Raw genomic sequence first — 11402 nt, 5'->3', positions numbered from 1 at the left:
TTGAGGCTTCAGAAAACAACATTTTCAACATTTAGGCAACATTTATTTGCGCTCACGTGGTCAGCCTGATGATAAACTATGGTTTAAAGACATTATTTCCCGATTTCAGAGACGTTGACTTTTAGCCCTTTTTTCAACCCCCGGGGTCAAGAAATGTCAAATTGTCAATTTTTTTTGAGGCTTCAGAAAACAACATTTTCAACATTAAGGCAACATTTATTTGCGCTCACATGATCCGCCTGATGACAATATATGGTTTAAAGACATTATTTCCCGATTTCAGAGACGTTGACTTTTAGCCCTTTTTTCAACCCCCGGGGTCAAGAAATGTCAAATTGTCAACTTTTTTTGAGGCTTCAGAAAACAACATTTTCAACATTTAGGCAACATTTATTTGCGCTCACGTGGTCAGCCTGATGATAAACTATGGTTTAAAGACATTATTTCCCGATTTCAGAGACGTTGACTTTTAGCCCTTTTTTCAACCCCCGGGGTCAAGAAATGTCAAATTGTCAACTTTTTTTGAGGCTTCAGAAAACAACATTTTCAACATTTAGGCAACATTTATTTGCGCTCACGTGGTCAGCCTGATGATAAACTATGGTTTAAAGACATTATTTCCCGATTTCAGAGACGTTGACTTTTAGCCCTTTTTTCAACCCCCGGGGTCAAGAAATGTCAAATTGTCAATTTTTTTTGAGGCTTCAGAAAACAACATTTTCAACATTAAGGCAACATTTATTTGCGCTCACATGATCCGCCTGATGATAAACTATGGTTTAAAAACATTATTTCCCGATTTCAGAGACGTTGACTTTTAGCCCTTTTTTCAACCCCCGGGGTCAAGAAATGTCAAATTGTCAACTTTTTTTGAGGCTTCAGAAAACAACATTTTCAACATTTAGGCAACATTTATTTGCGCTCACGTGGTCAGCCTGATGATAAACTATGGTTTAAAGACATTATTTCCCGATTTCAGAGACGTTGACTTTTAGCCCTTTTTTCAACCCCCGGGGTCAAGAAATGTCAAATTGTCAACTTTTTTTGAGGCTTCAGAAAACAACATTTTCAACATTTAGGCAACATTTATTTGCGCTCACGTGGTCAGCCTGATGATAAACTATGGTTTAAAGACATTATTTGCCGATTTCAGAGACGTTGACTTTTAGCCCTTTTTTCAACCCCCGGGGTCAAGAAATGTCAAAATTTCACCTTTTTTTGAGGCATCAGAAAACAACATTTTCAACATTTAGGCAACATTTATTTGCGCTCACATGATCCGCCTGATGATAAACTATGGTTTAAAGACATGATTGCCCGATTTCAGAGACGTTGACTTTTAGCCCTTTTTTCAACCCCCGGGGTCAAGAAATGTCAAATTGTCAACTTTTATTGAGGCTTCAGAAAACAACATTTTGAACATTTAGGAAACATTTATTTGCGTTCACATGATCCGCCTGATGATAAACTATAGTTTAAAGACATTATTGCCCGATTTCAGAGATGTTGACTTTTAGCCCTTTTTTTCAACCCCCGGGGTCAAGAAATGTCAAATTGTCAACTTTTTTTGAGGCTTCAGAAAACAACATTTTCAACATTTAGGCAACATTTAATTGAGTTCACATGATCCGCCTGATGATAAACTATGGTTTAAAGACATTATTTCCCGATTTCAGAGACGTTGACTTTTAGCCCTTTTTTCAACCCCCGGGGTCAAGAAATGTCAAATTGTCAACTTTTTTTGAGGCTTCAGAAAACAACATTTTCAACATTTAGGCAACATTTATTTGCGCTCACGTGGTCAGCCTGATGATAAACTATGGTTTAAAGACATTATTTCCCGATTTCAGAGACGTTGACTTTTAGCCCTTTTTTCAACCCCCGGGGTCAAGAAATGTCAAATTGTCAATTTTTTTTGAGGCTTCAGAAAACAACATTTTCAACATTAAGGCAACATTTATTTGCGCTCACATGATCCGCCTGATGATAAAGTATGGTTTAAAGACATTATTGCCCGATTTCAGAGACGTCGACTTTTAGCCCTTTTTTCAACCCCCGGGGTCAAGAAATGTCAAAATTTCACCTTTCTTTGAGGCTTCAGAAAACAACATTTTCAACATTTAGGCAACATTTATTTGCGCTGACATGATCCGCCTGATGATAAACTATGGTTTAAAGACATTATTTCCCGATTTCAGAGACGTTGACTTTTAGCCCTTTTTTCAACCCCCGGGGTCAAGAAATGTCAAAATTTCACCTTTCTTTGAGGCTTCAGAAAACAACATTTTCAACATTTAGGCAACATTTATTTGCGCTGACATGATCCGCCTGATGATAAACTATAGTTTAAAGACATTAATGCCCGATTTCAGAGATGTTGACTTTTAGCCCTTTTTTCAACCCCCGGGGTCAAGAAATGTCAAATTGTCAACTTTTTTTGAGGCTTCAGAAAACAACATTTTCAACATTTAGGCAACATTTATTTGCGCTGACATGATCCGCCTGATGATAAACTATGGTTTAAAGACATTATTTCCCGATTTCAGAGACGTTGACTTTTAGCCCTTTTTTCAACCCCCGGGGTCAAGAAATGTCAAAATTTCACCTTTCTTTGAGGCTTCAGAAAACAACATTTTCAACATTTAGGCAACATTTATTTGCGCTGACATGATCCGCCTGATGATAAACTATAGTTTAAAGACATGATTGCCCGATTTCAGAGATGTTGACTTTTAGCCCTTTTTTCAACCCCCGGGGTCAAGAAATGTCAAATTGTCAACTTTTTTTGAGGCTTCAGAAAACAACATTTTCAACATTTAGGCAACATTTAATTGAGTTCACATGATCCGCCTGATGATAAACTATGGTTTAAAGACATTATTTCCCGATTTCAGAGACGTTGACTTTTAGCCCTTTTTTCAACCCCCGGGGTCAAGAAATGTCAAATTGTCAACTTTTTTTGAGGCTTCAGAAAACAACATTTTCAACATTTAGGCAACATTTAATTGAGTTCACATGATCCGCCTGATGATAAATTATGGTTTAAAGACATTATTTCCCGATTTCAGAGACGTCGACTTTTAGTCCTTTTTTCAACCCCCGGGGTCAAGAAATGTCAAAATTTCACCTTTTTTTTGGGCTTCAGAAAACAACATGTTCAACATTTAGGCAACATTTATTCGCGCTCACATGATCCGCCTGATGATAAAGTATGGTTTAAAGACATTATTGCCCGATTTCAGAGACGTTGACTTTTAGCCCTTTTTTCAACCCCCGGGGTCAAGAAATGTCAAAATTTCACCTTTCTTTGAGGGTTCAGAAAACAACATTTTCAACATTTAGGCAACACTTATTTGAGTTCACATGATCCGCCTGATGATAAACTATGGTTTAAAGACATTATTTCCCGATTTCAGAGACGTTGACTTTTAGCCCTTTTTTCAACCCCCGGGGTCAAGAAATGTCAAATTGTCAATTTTTTTTGAGGCTTCAGAAATAAACATTTTCAACATTAAGGCAACATTTATTTGCGCTGACATGATCCGCCTGATGATAAACTATGGTTTAAAGACATTGTTTCCCGATTTCAGAGACGTTGACTTTTAGCCCTTTTTTCAACCCCCGGGGTCAAGAAATGTCAAATTGTCAATTTTTTTTGAGGCTTCAGAAAACAACATTTTCAACATTAAGGCAACATTTATTTGCGTTCACATGATCCGCCTGATGATAAACTATGGTTTAAAGACATTATTTCCCGATTTCAGAGACGTTGACTTTCACCCCTTTTTTCTACCCCCGGGGTCAAGAAATGTCAAATTGTCAACTTTTTTTGAGGCTTCAGAAAACAACATTTTCAACATTTAGGCAACATTTATTTGCGCTCACATGATCCGCCTGATGATAAACTATGGTTTAAAGACATTATTGCCCGATTTCAGAGACGTTGACTTTTAGCCCTTTTTTCAACCCCCGGGGTCAAGAAATGTCAAAATTTCACCTTTTTTTTGGGCTTCAGAAAACAACATGTTCAACATTTAGGCAAAATTTTTTTGCGCTCACATGATCCGCCTGATGATAAACTATGGTTTAAAAACATTATTTCCCGATTTCAGAGACGTTGACTTTTAGCCCTTTTTTCAACCCCCGGGTCAAGAAATGTCAAAATTTCACCTTTCTTTGAGGCTTCAGAAAACAACATTTTCAACATTTAGGCAACATTTATTTGCGTTCACATGATCCGCCTGATGATAAACTATGGTTTAAAGACATTATTGCCCGATTTCAGAGACGTTGACTTTTAGCCCTTTTTTCAACCCCCGGGGTCCAGAAATGTCAAAATTTCACCTTTCTTTGAGGCTTCAGAAAACAACATTTTCAACATTTAGGCAACATTTATTTGCGTTCACATGATCCGCCTGATGATAAACTATGGTTTAAAGACATTATTGCCCGATTTCAGAGACGTTGACTTTTAGCCCTTTTTTCAACCCCCGGGGTCAAGAAATGTCAAATTTTCAATTTTTTTGAGGCTTCAGAAAACAACATTTTCAACATTTAGGCAACATTTATTTGCTTACACATGATCCGCCTGATGATAAACTATGGTTTAAAAACATTATTTCCCGATTTCAGAGACGTCGACTTTTAGCCCTTTTTTCAACCCCGGGGTCAAGAAATGTCAAATTGTCAATTTTTTTTGAGGCTTCAGAAAACAACATTTTCAACATTAAGGCAACATTTATTTGCGCTCACATGATCCGCCTGATGACAATATATGGTTTAAAGACATTATTGCCCGATTTCAGAGACGTTGACTTTTAGCCCTTTTTTCAACCCCCGGGGTCAAGAAATGTCAAAATTTCACCTTTTTTTTGGGCTTCAGAAAACAACATGTTCAACATTTAGGCAACATTTATTTGCGCTCACATGATCCGCCTGATGATAAACTATGGTTTAAAAACATTATTTCCCGATTTCAGAGACGTTGACTTTTAGCCCTTTTTTCAACCCCCGGGGTCAAGAAATGTCAAATTGTCAATTTTTTTTGAGGCTTCAGAAAACAACATTTTCAACATTTAGGCAACATTTATTTGCGCTGACATGATCCGCCTGATGATAAAGTATGGTTTAAATACATTATTGCCCGATTTCAGAGACGTTGACTTTTAGCCCTTTTTTAAACCCCCGGGTTCAAGAAATGTTAAATTGTCAACTTTTTTGGGGCTTCAGAAAACAACATTTTCAACATTTAGGCAACATTTATTTGCGTTCACATGATCCGCCTGATGATAAGCTATAGTTTAAAGACATTATTGCCCGATTTCAGAGACGTTGACTTTTAGCCCTTTTTTCAACCCCCGGGGTCAAGAAATGTCAAATTGTCAATTTTTTTTGAGGCTTCAGAAAACAACATTTTCAACATTAAGGCAACATTTATTTGCGCTCACATGATCCGCCTGATGACAATATATGGTTTAAAGACATTATTGCCCGATTTCAGAGACGTTGACTTTTAGCCCTTTTTTCAACCCCCGGGGTCAAGAAATGTCAAAATTTCACCTTTTTTTTGGGCTTCAGAAAACAACATGTTCAACATTTAGGCAACATTTATTTGCGCTCACATGATCCGCCTGATGATAAACTATGGTTTAAAAACATTATTTCCCGATTTCAGAGACGTTGACTTTTAGCCCTTTTTTCAACCCCCGGGGTCAAGAAATGTCAAATTGTCAATTTTTTTGAGGCTTCAGAAAACAACATTTTCAACATTTAGGCAACATTTATTTGCGCTGACATGATCCGCCTGATGATAAAGTATGGTTTAAATACATTATTGCCCGATTTCAGAGACGTTGACTTTTAGCCCTTTTTTCAACCCCCGGGTTCAAGAAATGTTTAATTGTCAACTTTTTTGGGGCTTCAGAAAACAACATTTTCAACATTTAGGCAACATTTATTTGCGTTCACATGATCCGCCTGATGATAAGCTATAGTTTAAAGACATTATTGCCCGATTTCAGAGACGTTGACTTTTAGCCCTTTTTTCAACCCCCGGGGTCAAGAAATGTCAAAATTTCACCTTTCTTTGAGGGTTCAGAAAACAACATTTTCAACATTTAGGCAACATTTATTTGAGTTCACATGATCCGCCTGATGATAAATTATGGTTTAAAGACATTATTTCCCGATTTCAGAGACGTTGACTTTTAGCCCTTTTTTCAACCCCCGGGGTCAAGAAATGTCAAAATTTCACCTTTTTTTGAGGCATCAGAAAACAACATTTTCAACATTTAGGCAACATTTATTTGCGCTCACATGATCCGCCTGATGATAAACTATGGTTTAAAGACATGATTGCCCGATTTCAGAGACGTTGACTTTTAGCCCTTTTTTCAACCCCCGGGGTCAAGAAATGTCAAATTGTCAACTTTTTTTGAGGCTTCAGAAAACAACATTTTGAACATTTAGGCAACATTTATTTGCGTTCACATGATCCGCCTGATGATAAACTATAGTTTAAAGACATTATTGCCCGATTTCAGAGACGTTGACTTTTAACCCTTTTTTCAACCCCCGCGGTCAAGAAATGTCAAATTGTCAACTTTTTTTGAGGCTTCAGAAAACAACATTTTCAACATTTAGGTAACATTTAATTGAGTTCACATGATCCGCCTGATGATAAACTATGGTTTAAAGACATTATTTCCCGATTTCAGAGACGTTGACTTTTAGCCCTTTTTTCAACCCCCGGGGTCAAGAAATGTCAAATTGTCAACTTTTTTTGAGGCTTCAGAAAACAACATTTTCAACATTTAGGCAACATTTAATTGAGTTCACATGATCCGCCTGATGATAAACTATGGTTTAAAGACATTATTTCCCGATTTCAGAGATGTTGACTTTTAGCCCTTTTTTCAACCCCCGGGGTCAAGAAATGTCAAATTGTCCATTTTTTTTGAGGCTTCAGAAAACAACATTTTCAACATTAAGGCAACATTTATTTGCGCTCACATGATCCGCCTGATGACAATATATGGTTTAAAGACATTATTGCCCGATTTCAGAGACGTTGACTTTTAGCCCTTTTTTCAACCCCCGGGGTCAAGAAATGTCAAAATTTCACCTTTTTTTTGGGCTTCAGAAAACAACATGTTCAACATTTAGGCAACATTTATTTGCGCTCACATGATCCGCCTGATGATAAACTATGGTTTAAAAACATTATTTCCCGATTTCAGAGACGTTGACTTTTAGCCCTTTTTTCAACCCCCGGGGTCAAGAAATGTCAAATTGTCAATTTTTTTGAGGCTTCAGAAAACAACATTTTCAACATTTAGGCAACATTTATTTGCGCTGACATGATCCGCCTGATGATAAAGTATGGTTTAAATACATTATTGCCCGATTTCAGAGACGTTGACTTTTAGCCCTTTTTTCAACCCCCGGGGTCAAGAAATGTCAAAATTTCACCTTTCTTTGAGGGTTCAGAAAACAACATTTTCAACATTTAGGCAACATTTATTTGAGTTCACATGATCCGCCTGATGATAAATTATGGTTTAAAGACATTATTTCCCGATTTCAGAGACGTTGACTTTTAGCCCTTTTTTCAACCCCCGGGGTCAAGAAATGTCAAAATTTCACCTTTTTTTGAGGCATCAGAAAACAACATTTTCAACATTTAGGCAACATTTATTTGCGCTCACATGATCCGCCTGATGATAAACTATGGTTTAAAGACATGATTGCCCGATTTCAGAGACGTTGACTTTTAGCCCTTTTTTCAACCCCCGGGGTCAAGAAATGTCAAATTGTCAACTTTTTTTGAGGCTTCAGAAAACAACATTTTGAACATTTAGGCAACATTTATTTGCGTTCACATGATCCGCCTGATGATAAACTATAGTTTAAAGACATTATTGCCCGATTTCAGAGACGTTGACTTTTAACCCTTTTTTCAACCCCCGCGGTCAAGAAATGTCAAATTGTCAACTTTTTTTGAGGCTTCAGAAAACAACATTTTCAACATTTAGGTAACATTTAATTGAGTTCACATGATCCGCCTGATGATAAACTATGGTTTAAAGACATTATTTCCCGATTTCAGAGACGTTGACTTTTAGCCCTTTTTTCAACCCCCGGGGTCAAGAAATGTCAAATTGTCAACTTTTTTTGAGGCTTCAGAAAACAACATTTTCAACATTTAGGCAACATTTAATTGAGTTCACATGATCCGCCTGATGATAAACTATGGTTTAAAGACATTATTTCCCGATTTCAGAGATGTTGACTTTTAGCCCTTTTTTCAACCCCCGGGGTCAAGAAATGTCAAATTGTCAATTTTTTTTGAGGCTTCAGAAAACAACATTTTCAACATTAAGGCAACATTTATTTGCGCTCACATGATCCGCCTGATGACAATATATGGTTTAAAGACATTATTGCCCGATTTCAGAGACGTTGACTTTTAGCCCTTTTTTCAACCCCCGGGGTCAAGAAATGTCAAAATTTCACCTTTTTTTTGAGGCTTCAGAAAACAACATTTTCATCATTTAGGCAACATTTATTTGCGCTGACATGATCCGCCTGATGATAAACTATGGTTTAAAGACATTATTTCCCGATTTCAGAGACGTTGACTTTTAGCCCTTTTTTCAACCCCCGGGGTCAAGAAATGTCAAATTGTCAATTTTTTTGAGGCTTCAGAAAACAACATTTTCAACATTTAGGCAACATTTATTTACGTTCACATGATCCGCCTGATGATAAACTATGGTTTAAAAACATTATTTCCCGATTTCAGAGACGTTGACTTTTAGCCCTTTTTTCAACCCCCGGGGTCAAGAAATGTAAAATTGTCAATTTTTTTTGAGGCTTCAGAAAACAACATTTTCAACATTTAGGCAACATTTATTTGCGTTCACATGATCCGCCTGATGATAAACTATGGTTTAAAGACATTATTTCCCGATTTCAGAGTCGTTGACTTTTAGCCCTTTTTTCAACCCCCGGGGTCAAGAAATGTCAAAATTTCACCTTTTTTTGAAGCATCAGAAAACAACATTTTCAACATTTAGGCAACATTTATTTGCGCTCACATGATCCGCCTGATGATAAACTATGGTTTAAAGACATGATTGCCCGATTTCAGAGACGTTGACTTTTAGCCCTTTTTTCAACCCCCGGGGTCAAGAAATGTCAAATTGTCAACTTTTTTTGAGGCTTCAGAAAACAACATTTTCAACATTAAGGCAACATTTATTTGCGCTCACATGATCCGCCTGATGACAATATATGGTTTAAAGACATTATTGCCCGATTTCAGAGACGTTGACTTTTAGCCCTTTTTTCAACCCCCGGGGTCAAGAAATGTCAAATTGTCAATTTTTTTTGAGGCTTCAGAAAACAACATTTTCAACATTAAGGCAACATTTATTTGCGCTCACATGATCCGCCTGATGACAATATATGGTTTAAAGACATTATTGCCCGATTTCAGAGACGTTGACTTTTAGCCCTTTTTTCAACCCCCGGGGTCAAGAAATGTCAAAATTTCACCTTTTTTTTGGGCTTCAGAAAACAACATGTTCAACATTTAGGCAAAATTTTTTTGCGCTCACATGATCCGCCTGATGATAAACTATGGTTTAAAAACATTATTTCCCGATTTCAGAGACGTTGACTTTTAGCCCTTTTTTCAACCCCCGGGGTCAAGAAATGTCAAAATTTCACCTTTCTTTGAGGCTTCAGAAAACAACATTTTCAACATTTAGGCAACATTTATTTGCGTTCACATGATCCGCCTGATGATAAACTATGGTTTAAAGACATTATTGCCCGATTTCAGAGACGTCGACTTTTAGCCCTTTTTTCAACCCCCGGAGTCAAGAAATGTCAAATTGTCAACTTTTTTTGAGGCTTCAGAAAACAACATTTTGAACATTTAGGCAACATTTATTTGCGTTCACATGATCCGCCTGATGATAAACTATAGTTTAAAGACATTATTGCCCGATTTCAGAGACGTTGACTTTTAACCCTTTTTTCAACCCCCGCGGTCAAGAAATGTCAAATTGTCAACTTTTTTTGAGGCTTCAGAAAACAACATTTTCAACATTTAGGTAACATTTAATTGAGTTCACATGATCCGCCTGATGATAAACTATGGTTTAAAGACATTATTTCCCGATTTCAGAGACGTTGACTTTTAGCCCTTTTTTCAACCCCCCGGGGTCAAGAAATGTCAAATTGTCAACTTTTTTTGAGGCTTCAGAAAACAACATTTTCAACATTTAGGCAACATTTAATTGAGTTCACATGATCCGCCTGATGATAAACTATGGTTTAAAGACATTATTTCCCGATTTCAGAGATGTTGACTTTTAGCCCTTTTTTCAACCCCCGGGGTCAAGAAATGTCAAATTGTCAATTTTTTTATGGCTTCAGAAAACAACATTTTCAACATTTAGGCAACATTTATTTACGTTCACATGATCCGCCTGATGATAAACTATGGTTTAAAAACATTATTTCCCGATTTCAGAGACGTTGACTTTTAGCCCTTTTTTCAACCCCCGGGGTCAAGAAATGTAAAATTGTAAATTTTTTTTGAGGCTTCAGAAAACAACATTTTCAACATTTAGGCAACATTTATTTGCGTTCACATGATCCGCCTGATGATAAACTATGGTTTAAAGACATTATTGCCCGATTTCAGAGACGTTGACTTTTAGCCCTTTTTTCAACCCCCGGGGTCAAGAAATGTCAAAATTTCACCTTTTTTTTGAGGCTTCAGAAAACAACATTTTCATCATTTAGGCAACATTTATTTGCGCTGACATGATCCGCCTGATGATAAACTATGGTTTAAAGACATTATTTCCCGATTTCAGAGACGTTGACTTTTAGCCCTTTTTTCAACCCCCGGGGTCAAGAAATGTCAAATTGTCAATTTTTTTGAGGCTTCAGAAAACAACATTTTCAACATTTAGGCAACATTTATTTACGTTCACATGATCCGCCTGATGATAAACTATGGTTTAAAAACATTATTTCCCGATTTCAGAGACGTTGACTTTTAGCCCTTTTTTCAACCCCCGGGGTCAAGAAATGTAAAATTGTAAATTTTTTTTGAGGCTTCAGAAAACAACATTTTCAACATTTAGGCAACATTTATTTGCGTTCACATGATCCGCCTGATGATAAACTATGGTTTAAAGACATTATTTCCCGATTTCAGAGTCGTTGACTTTTAGCCCTTTTTTCAACCCCCGGGGTCAAGAAATGTCAAAATTTCACCTTTTTTTGAGGCATCAGAAAACAACATTTTCAACATTTAGGCAACATTTATTTGCGCTCACATGATCCGCCTGATGATAAACTATGGTTTAAAGACATGATTG

The sequence above is a fragment of the Callionymus lyra genome, chromosome 15, assembly GCF_982586985.1.
Source record: "Callionymus lyra chromosome 15, fCalLyr1.hap1.1, whole genome shotgun sequence".
Taxonomy (NCBI): Eukaryota; Metazoa; Chordata; class Actinopteri; order Syngnathiformes; family Callionymidae; genus Callionymus; species Callionymus lyra.
This window is presented reverse-complemented; position numbering follows the sequence as displayed.